General features: G+C 44.6%; 1 long non-coding RNA gene across 1 annotated transcript; it reads left to right on the top strand.

Annotated features, from left to right (window-relative positions):
* Positions 1–9,834: 9,834 nt before the first annotated feature.
* Positions 9,835–10,210, top strand: LOC108638836. The gene is made up of 2 exons (XR_001920100.1): positions 9,835–9,870; positions 9,960–10,210. It is a non-coding gene; the product is annotated as an uncharacterized LOC108638836 (long non-coding RNA).
* The last annotated feature ends 655 nt before the right edge of the window (positions 10,211–10,865 follow it).

The following is a 10,865-nucleotide window of genomic DNA, read 5'->3' as shown; positions in this document are numbered from 1 at the left end:
CAGTTTAGCCTACATTTTACCAAATAAACAGCTCTAAAATTGATGCAGGAGGTCTGAACTGGATGATAATGTGACAGGGGATGGTTTGATACAGAAAAGAGGAGGAGCCACTCCCAGCAACCCCAGCTGTAGAGCTGTACCAGCCTCAGCACTGCTTTGTTGTGTCAGCTGTTACTGTAATACCACATCTAGTCTCCTCAAGTTAGGGAAGAAAAAAGAGGAAACCATATTGCTGAGAAAAGGGTTTTGAAATCATAGAGAGAAGTATTTGATAACAGCCTGAGATCAGGGCTCTCTGGATTTGGGGGTTTCAGTTCAGGTTTGGGTTTCTGGGAATGAAGAACCGTAACTCCCCCAGTGTGTAGGTGAACAGCGTCCAGCTGAGTGCAGCTTTACTCCCAGCTAAACACCAATGAAATACTGATGGATAAATAATATCAATTTCCAGTTTAAGAGCTGTCTGTGGGAATGGAGCACAGCAGTGTTTAGTTTCGACCAGCAATAACCCCAAGCAAATCAGTACCATCTGCTCTCAGTTCAGAGCTTATCTGATCAGCATAAAATAAAATAGATGCAAAAGTTTCAGAAAATAACAACTACCCCCAGAATTGTCAGGCTAGCACCATATGTCTGTCTTCCTTTCCAGCAATGCCCCCAGGGCTGTGCCCACCATTACTCAGGAGTGACACGGTCTGGATCTCAGGCCTGAAATGTTCTCGCCCACAGCTTTGGGGTTCCAGCAAAAACAGAACAAGAATTTCGTCATGCTATTAAATTATGTTCAGCCTTGCTAACCTCTGGTGACAAATGGCTCCATCTGAATTTAATGCTGCCAGCCTCTTTGCATCCGTATGAAATACAGTTATAATATATCTTAAGGACTTGTCAGGGAAAGAGCTACAGCATTTTTATGCAGGATATCTTACTCCCTGAGGAACTGGGATGAAATGGAACCATCTCAAAGCTTACTGCAGGAAAAAGCATTTGAGGCATTTCAGTGGGAGATGGGTCCCAGAAGGGCCCAGGGACCCACAGCAAACAAAGAGACTTTGTTTCTGTCACACAGACTTGCCTACTTAGGGGTGACAAGCTTCTGGAACTGAATCAGGAGCTGGAACAATGAAATGGCTAGGAAGAAACCAATTTCTTATTTTTCAAGTATAGCAGCTTATGAGTAAACAGGAGTCAGAGCCAGCCCATTCTGCAGTGGCACAGAAACGATGGTGGCAGTGTTGTGTGAGACATGGATTTGTGGTCAGTGTGTATGAGTGCCATGGAGCTCAGCATGGGCTAAGCATGGGCTCAGCACAGGCTTCTGCCCTGGCAGAAGGCAGGATCATGGAAGAGCTTGAGGGGAGCAGCTGGGCACTACATGGGGCTTGGTGGTATTTTCTGGCTGCTTGTTAGACTGACAGTGAGCAATACCATGTCCTCTCCTGGAACCTTGGGAAATCACAGTCAGGGTTAAGAGTGCATAAAGATTGTTGCACACAACTTTTTTCAGGCCTGAAGTCTCGAAGATAGGAAAAAAGAATTGTTTTAACTCATCCCATCAAGCTAGCGACACTTAATACCTTTCCTTTACAACAACTCATGGTTTCTCAACACCTCGTTGAGGTTCATGCTCCATCTGCTCACTTAGGTACTTTGAGTGTAAAATGTGGCATCTCTTTTTAATATGTGTCCTTGCACAAAAGCAAGCTCCAGGCTTGTTCCCTGACACTACCAGAATCTGTCTTCAGGCTGATGCTGCTCCTGCCATCCTCTAGGAAACAGAGGGGTGTGAGCTGCCATCCTCTTTCTCCATGTGTGCTCCTGGCTGGCTAAAACCTGCCCAGCTGCCTGGACTGTGTGCCCACGAAGCCTCCAACCATGAGCAGCCTTTCCCATTTCATCATTTGTAGCATCCACCACCAAACCAAGTTGAAGTGGTGAAGCTGCCACATGTTCTAACCAAGAAGGCAGAGGGAATTTGGGGAGTAAAAGGGTGTTTTTTACTTTGAAGACCTGCTCAGACACAGCAGGCTGTGTTCGAAGAGGGTAAGACATGCTTGTTGTTTAAGAATAAATATCATGCATAGAGGGATTTTTCTACCTATACTGCAATATTAGCTTTTTTTCTGCACTGTAGGCAGACAAATTTTATGTGAGAATGAATATTTGTCTCCAGGTGGTATGGAAAAAAAGTTGATTTAATCTTCATATAATCCCGTTTCCTTGTCAGGGATCAATTTCAAGCACAGGCATTGGGTTTAGCTGCATGGAGTTTTTAAGTGCCTCTTGATATGCAAGAATTTCCCCCACTCATGGTCAGCACATGAACAGGGATCCAGTTGGCTTTTACTTCATGTCCGGAGAGATGCTCTTTCAAAGTCCATGTTCTCAGAGATATGATCAACATCCCATTCAGCATTTTAGTCTCTAAGTGATCTAAACCCTAAAGTTAGATGTAATCCTGACATGTCTGGCAGTCAGAATCTGTTAGGACCTACCAGAGTCTGGCAATCTGATCTGGGATTATGTGCAAAATGGGAAAAGGTGCAGAAGCAGAGATAACAGAAGAAGGAGCAGCAGCAGTTTGACAGATGATGTGAGCAAAGCCACTGCTTAGCTTTATGGAGATGAAGAATTTTCTTCCATGGCATTGAAGGTGCTTATCCCAAACTAATAAAATCTTTAAAATGAAAGCTGGGGATGCAACAATCACTCACCGAGTTTTTGGGAGAGCATTTAGACTACCTTGACTCAATCCTGGAATAAAGTTGCTTGCAATTTGCAAAAAATAGTCATACTATATCCCCTGCACTTCACTGAAGAATGCTGTTGTGTATTTTGTGCTTCTAAGAGTTTGTAGGCAACACTGAGCAGTTTCCTGCTGCTGAGGCTACATTTGTGCAATGAAATAAACCCCTGTTCTTTGGGCTGGAGCCCCCCTGGCATGGTTCAGCTTGTGTCCATACAGCCAAACTCCCCAATCGCCAAAACAGACAGCTACATCCAAACATCCCGCAAGGACCCAGGCTCCTGCCAGCCCGTGCCTTGGATGGACACGTACGGGCTGCCCAGACCTCGCCATGCCAAGGATCTTCCTGACGGTTTAGTTGCTGATCATGAGCTGGTGCTTAGACCTTGGTTCTGTCTCCATTTTGCTCTTGGCTTTAGACTAAAGCCTCAGGTGTCATATGGAGAAGTCTACTCTGACTTGAGAGGAGGTGCTGTGAGTGGTGGGTGCCATGGGATGGGCTGCCCCCTCCGTGCTCAGCTGTACCGACTGCGGCACAGCACCTGGTGCTGCACAGGCTGCCCTACAGCCAGGGAAAAGCTGGCTTAGAAGCATCATTGTTGCCCATAAACCACGGCAGGGATGGCAGAGGGGCTGTTTCCTGGCTTAAATGTGTGCACTGGGTGAATGATTTATGGTAGGAATGGTTTTCCAAGGAGGAAGAAAAAGGATGTGCTGGAGCACATAAAGGCAGAATTGTCCTGAACAGGACTATTGGATTTTTACAGGCATTTAGGGCATGATGACGATGATGTCCCAGCTCAAGTGACTGCACAGACAAGCTCCTTCAACTGGAGACACAACAGGTACCAAGGGAGCAGCTGCAGACTCTAGCAGTTGGAAAGAGGACTGGAATCAAGACAAGGAGAAAAAGAAAGCCCATATAATGGACCAGACTTGTACAATCTATTGAGGGTGTCTGTAAATGAGTCTGGAGCAGGACAGGATGGTATGAGGTAGTGTCAGATTTCAGGAAAGACAGAAGAGAAAGTGAGATTAAAGATAGTTACTAATTCATCCCCCAGCAAAGCTCTATGATGCTTCTTCCCCTTATCTCTAAACCAAGGTCTGCTTCTCCCTTCCCTGTCCTGCCCCACTACTTTGGCCCATTTCTGACTCTTTTTATCCTCTTCCTCCTCCCCCCATCCAGTCCCTGTGCATTCTCTCCGTGTGTGTTGAGCATTTACTGAATGTATCAGGCACCAGCAACCTTGGGATACATTGGCTAGAGTGGGGTCTGTAGCCCTTTCTAGAACCTACCCAAGCCTTATTTCACTTTATTTCACTGTTGGGCTAATCATGGTCAGGGTGTGTCCCAGCACTGGGCACGACAACAGTGCACTGAAAGAAGACACACGGAACTAGAAGGCCTGTGCAGTGGCCCTCAGTTGGGGTTTCCCAGTGCCATCAAGTTTGCAGAGACAAGTGTTTGGCGACTTGGTCTGAGCATGAGAAGGAACAGGTAGGAGTCAGTTGCAAAGTCGGGATACTTTGGATGCCCTGGCATGTCATTTGTGAGAGAAGTGGTGAGAATTCATTGCTTAACCATGTGCTTCAGACCTCCAGTGGCTTCGAGCAAAGCGGATTTTTCGAAATCACATGAACTGAAGAGCAATGTCAAGACAAATGGGAAGTGTTGAGCATTTTGCAAAGCACTTCCATCAGCATCAGTCATCCTTGCTGAGTTCCTTCAGCAGCTGCATCCACCCAGTCCTTGCTCTCACAGATTCTCAGAGACCTTACTGATTTTAGAGGTGCATGGACAGAAACCTGCCAGGAGGGTCTTTTTGCCCCTTTTTCCGAACCCAGTTTTCAAAATTAGCGATAACACCTGTTACAGTGTGCGGGAGCTGTGATTAGCACTCCAACCAGGCAGAGGCTCAGATGAGGGAAGAAAGGTTTGGGGTCAAGGGGGGCCTGAGAAAGAATACGTTTCCCAAAATACATCAAGTTTTGTTTTATCACAGCAAGATTGTGAATTGACATATTTCCCTTCCCAGAGCAGAGATGCCACGAAGGCACGCAAAGGGTTTGTGGCAGAAAGTGTTTCTGCTTGGCCATCTGGGCTCCAGTGCCTGAGAGGGGATTTGGCTAACCCTGAGCACAATGCCATCTGCCAGATCCATCCATTTCTCCTTCACTGTCTGTGTAATACTCCTTTTATGTACCCACAGCAAATGGCAGACCACCTGTGTGTTTTATCTTTTAAAAAGAACCCCCAACTTGTCTGGCTCTGAAATCCAGGGTAAGTTGAGAAAAGTTTTCTTCTGGACACAATGTTATTTTTTTAATGTCCAAAGCTGAAGTTGCACATAGAGCCACGTCTGTATTTAATTTATACTGAAGGCATGGATAGCTCATGCAAGAACACATGATTGCGCATTTTTTTATAAGCTCAGTGTTTGTTTTACTGCAGTGCCAAAAACCCAGAATCAAGATTAGGATGCAATTGTGCTAGGTGCTGTACAGACATGATGAGGGAAAGCCATTTTACATTGAAATACAGCTTGAAATCAGAGGACTGTCTGTAGCTAGAAGTGTCAGTGATTATTTCCACTCAATCCAAACGGTTTTGTCTCCCTTTTGAGAGTATCTGTCTTTATATTGCAGTGCCAATCTCATCTCAGAATTTCCAGGCTCCAGGGGGGGATGAAGTGTGTTATTTGTCATGCTGAAGGGAACACAAGCTGCATTTCAGACGAAAGGGTTATTCAAGGGAAATGACACCACCAATACATGCTTTGCTGCAGAACAAGCAAACTTACATTGCTACTTGAAATAAGAGTGGAGCATCTCAAATCGCCCAAATTCCTAAACATGGGAGAACCAGCCAAGTCCCGGTTTCTCAACACATTTTGCTTGGGTCTGTGAGGGAAGACTGTTTTTTGGAGTGTTTCCTCTGGAGCTAGACAGAGTTTTGTTTCAAAAAATTATCAGTGTTTACTGACATGCATCTTCCATTCATCACAGCTATTTACTGATTCACTTGCTGTGATTGATGGGATAGTAAATTATGAATGTTAAATAGAGAACACTCTAAGATTTGTCAAGGTGACTGAAAAATATTTAACATTAAAGAGCAATCAGTATGTTTGGGAACATCCCCTCCTTTGCCTTGTACTTCTTTTTTCTCCCATCCCTTGTGGTGTGTGTCATGGGAGTTTCTGGCTGAGCCTTGGCCATGGCTTTGGCAGCTCTGATCATTGTACAGCTTCTCCAGTGGTGGGCTTGGATGCCAATAGAATGAATATAAATTTGAGATTTCTTTCTTTAAGAGGAAGGAGGGAAACTAGTGATAGCTGTGATTATAATCCAGTGTTCCTAGTAACTGATGCAAGAATATATTATCCCGCACCTCTTCAGATGGTAGTAATTGTACCTGTACACATGGACTATTTGTGTTAATCAAAGTGACCTTATCAGAAGAGCAAATTTAGCAAACCTCAGCCATATGAACAGAACCATCACAGTCATGATGAGGCTGTCTTGAGGGAGATGTTTCAACCACTCTGAGAAGTATGCTAAAGAAATTTCATGGCTCTGGGGTTGTTTGCCAGCTGCTCATCCACCTACTCCTGTTATTTGACTTTTCTCTCCTCAGTCCATTCCTCCATACTACATACACTTTGTGTCCTGCCTGCCCACTGCTTTCCAGAAAGAAAGAGACCAGACAACTTCATGGTGAGGGAGGACTCCGTGCCTGCAAGGTAGTGGCACCACTGAGCAAACCCCAATGACTAGTTAGGATGTTGTGCAGTCAAGGGGCTGAACTGCCTCTGGCTGTTGAGGAGATGTTATGACCTGATATAATTCCCCTTGTCTTGCTGCTTACTCATTAAGCTGTGTTTTGAATCCTGTGGCTTAGACCAGAGAGCATATCTTTTAGGGACAGTTGACTTAGTGAGTAACTAGAAGGTTGGCAAGCTACCAAGGGAAGTTGAACAAAAAGGTGATTTTCATTCTCCAAACGCTAACAAACTGAATGCTGACAAAGTGCCAAGCACTTCCTAGCTCTCATAGACCTGAACTCCGAATTCACAGCCCTCCTGAGGAATTTAGGAGTTGCTGTTAAGCCTATTAAATTCCACCGATGTTTTTAACAACAGCTTAGATTTTACCACCAAAAAAAGAAAACTTGCAGGTCCTCTGGATTTAGTCCATCTTATCTCGACAGCTGAAAGAGAACTTGGCTAAAAAGGATAAGGATGCCTTTTTTTTCTTTCTATAGATTTATTAAGCTATTCTACTTGCTTCAGCCCAAAACAGAAAATGCTCTGACGTATTCTTGAGTATTTGATCTGGAGTGATGTAGAGAGTTACTGCTCTGGCACTATAGACACTGCTCTCCCTGGGCAGGGGCAACAGAACCTGGGCAATGAGCTCCTCAGCCATCCTATGGGTGTATTAGTGTGAGTGGTGCCACTGGCACTGATGACAGCTCAGGTTAATTGAAGAGGGGACAGGCTACTCTTCAACTGCCTGCCCCATGGGCCAGGAGCTGAGGGTTAGAGGAGACACCTGCAAGAAATACCATAGGAACACAGAATCATAGCATAGATGAGGTTTGAAGGCACCTCTGGAGATCACCTAGTCCACCCACCCTGGTCAGCATAGGGTCAGCTACAGCAGACTGCTTAAGTCTGTGTCCTAAGAACACTTTTGAAGATTTTCAGCAATGGACACTCCACATGCTCTCTGGGCAACCTGCACAGTTGTCTGAGCAACTTCACAGTAAAAAAAGTTTTTTTTATGTTCAAGTGTAATATTCTGCATTTCAGATTGTGTCCATTTACTCTTCTCCTGTGACAGACCACTACAGAGAAGAGTGTCTCTGTTGTCTTTACTCTCTCCATCAGGTGTTTATTTGTACACACTGATAAGATTTTCCTGAGCCTTCTCTTCCTCTGTGGCAAAGTCCCAGCTTTTTCATGCATCAGATCCTCCAGTCCCTTAACAATTTTCATGGCCCTTTGCTGGACTGACTTCATTATGTCCATGCCTGTCTTGTACAGGGAAGCCCAGAATGACACAGGACACCAGTCCTGAGCAGAGGGAAAGGATCACCTTCCTCAACCTATTGGTGATGCTCTACCTAATGTAGCCCAGGGAGGCTGGTGGCCTCCTTTGCTGCAAAGGCACACTGCTGGCCCATGGCCAGCTTGTCCACTAGGACCCCTAGGTCCTTTCCTGTAAAGCTGCTTTCCAGAGAGTTGCTCCCCAGTCTGCTCTGCTGCCTGAAGTTATTCGTGCCCAGGTGATGGACTTGGTGCCTCATGAGGTTCCTGTCTGCCTATTTCTCCAACCTGTGTCTATGCTGACCTCTGAATGTCAGCAAAACACTCTGGAGCATCAACCACTTCTCCAGGTTGCTGATAGGGCACTCTCTCCTGTTGTCCACGGCATTAATGAAGATATTTGACAGTATTGACTCCTGGGGTACTCAACTAGTGAATGGCCTCTGTTTGGACTTTGTGCCACTGATCCACACCTCACTGTGCATTTATCTGCTCATACTTCACTGGTTTGCCTATAAGAATGTTTTGGGAAACAACATCTAAAACCTTGATAACATCAAGACAAACAATGTTCATTTTACCTTGGCCTTTATGAGATTTGCCTTCACAAATCACAGGCACCAAAGACCGGTGGCAAATACTCTTCCTGATCTGGTCTGTAGCAGACACTGATCATAGCATTGCCTACATTTGTCAGCCCTCTTATTCAAACCCATAAACTCCCAGCTGGCTCATTGTCCACCCCAGGCAGACCTCTATCCAGTGTCTCCAATCTTGCGCATGAAGGACAAACCACCTCCCTGCTTTCCCAGCCTGTCCTTCCTGAAGAGCCAGTATCCAACCACAGCATTCATTCAGCTGTCATATCATGTCTCCGTGATCCCAATCAGATCACAGATCTCATATTTCCTCCTGTGTGCTCCCCATTCTGCATGTGTCAGTGTACGGGCACCTCAAGGGGACAGTCAGTCCTACTGGTTTCCCAGAAAAGGTATGAGACCTTCCCCCAAAATTCTGCCCTCTCAATGCTTCCTTATTTCTCCACATGCATTTGTATTACCCTGTATTCACTGCAGGTTACGGGCTGCTGACTGTGAGAGGAGATCCAAGCCTCTTTAAAGACAAATCGAATTTCCTTAGGCCAGAGATTGAATTTCAAATTTCCTAGCCCCTTAGTCACAGAGACTTGAGAGGAAGGAAGCTGTGGCATAAGCCACAGGTCTCATCCCAGTACCATCCTCTGCTGGGGACTGCTCTCCTTTTAGATCACGTCTGTGAAAGCCCAGAAGTATTTCTGACTATGTGTGGCTTCACTATAATAGGCTTGTGTAATATGGTCATATCTGATTGCTGCTCTTGGGTTGCCTACCTCATCCTTGGAAGAAGGTTTGGCAAACTGGTATCTTGGGTATCTGAATCTGTCCCAAGTTTTGTGACACATACAGAATGATGGTCCTACTGGAAACCAAGTCTGCTCCCTGGTAGAGAGAACATGGAGGAGCTTGATTATTTCACTCCTTCTGCCTTTGGTTTCCTGGTCATGATAGATAACACTCTTTTGCAAGATCATTGAAAGATAGTAATAACTTCCTGACCCTCCACAACTGTTGTGAAAAAGTATTTATTGAAATAATAATGAGGAGCACCACGGGATAAAAGTCTGAGAGGAAAAGAACCTGTTATGGGTGTTAGAGTGCAGCAAATAGAACCTCTGGCATCTGGGGAGAGATGAGTTTCAACAGTGGTAGAAACCCTGCCTAGAGGTCAGTTCAAGTCAGAAAAAAAAAAGTTTCCTAGCAAGATGTGAAGGATAAAAAATAGCTGTATTGTTTCCATTATAAAGTCATTGTTGACATGTGTTTCAGAATAACTTTACAGTTGATGAGATGGGAGCAGAAATTTGAGAGTTGGCATAATAGATAATTCTTCCTTGTAAAAGCTTCAGAGAAAACAGGATAAAATATAACTCATGGGATTCTCTGGAAAAAGTTGGGTTTGCATAAGGTGGTTCAGGTTTTCTTGGTTTTATTTTCCCATAGGCCACTTCAAGGCTGTATCCAGTGCTCATTGCAGGTAGGTAACTGAACAGATACGAGGGAGCACAATGGTGGGCTCCACAAACTACCACTTTCATAATGGGTTTCTCCTGATTTCCATTACAGGAAACATGATATTTCATCTTTGTTTCTGTTCCCATGGCTTCCCAAGTCAGTGGGTTACTTTGAGGGATCTGCTGATGGAGATCTTCTGAATTGCAGCATATGCTATGAAGCCAGTGTTTCATGGGAATGTCTTGAATATGGTTACAAGATGCATTATTGCCACATAAATGGAATCTGACTTTGTAGTGTGTCAGCTGCTTCTGGGTTACTGTTTATGTCTATAGTCAACAATAAAACAGTAAATTTTGGGAGCTCTCAGACTTGGTGTCCTTGGGAAGATGAAGCATTAAGGTATTATGGTAGTCATCACTTGTCCTGTCAGGTGAAAAACAGCAAGTGAGGTTCATTCCTGATCTCTTCTGAGCTATTGTGTTGGGTATGTGTGGGAAATCACCTTTATTTCATATGGCTTCACTCTCCATCATCTCATTGATGCTGACTATGCTTACTGCGTGTTATCAGCACTTCTGCTGTGAGAGGGCAGAAAGCCACTTTTCCAGCAGCCAGAGCACAACCTGTGTTTGGTAGTCAAGGGTCTTCATTCAACATCTGTATTTAAGAGAGGTGAACTCAAAGCGAGCAAATACCAGTTGGTATTGTTCTGTAGAGCAGAATGTTTCACCAGCATCTGGTCTGAGACTGCTGGGTAGTGCATATCAGTACAGTCACTGCAGATGAGCAGATATATTTTGGATCGCTGTAATCTGTCAGAGAGAAAGCCCAGTGGAGGACAATTAAAAAGAACATTATTAAGTGAAGCTGGATGCACGTATTTAATGGCAGCACTATTAAAAAAATCTCTTTACCTTCTGCTCTCTTTACTCTGCATCCTCTTCCCAAAAATCTGCCAAAGCATTGCCAGATTTTCATAAGAAATGTTTCCACCATGAAATTAAATACTGGCTG

Source organism: Manacus vitellinus, unplaced genomic scaffold (assembly GCF_001715985.3).
Source record: "Manacus vitellinus isolate BGI_N305 unplaced genomic scaffold, ASM171598v3 scaffold_13_pilon, whole genome shotgun sequence".
NCBI classification, from domain to species: Eukaryota; Metazoa; Chordata; class Aves; order Passeriformes; family Pipridae; genus Manacus; species Manacus vitellinus.
Note: the sequence above shows the minus strand (reverse complement) of the source record. Positions and strands in the feature narration are given on the sequence as shown.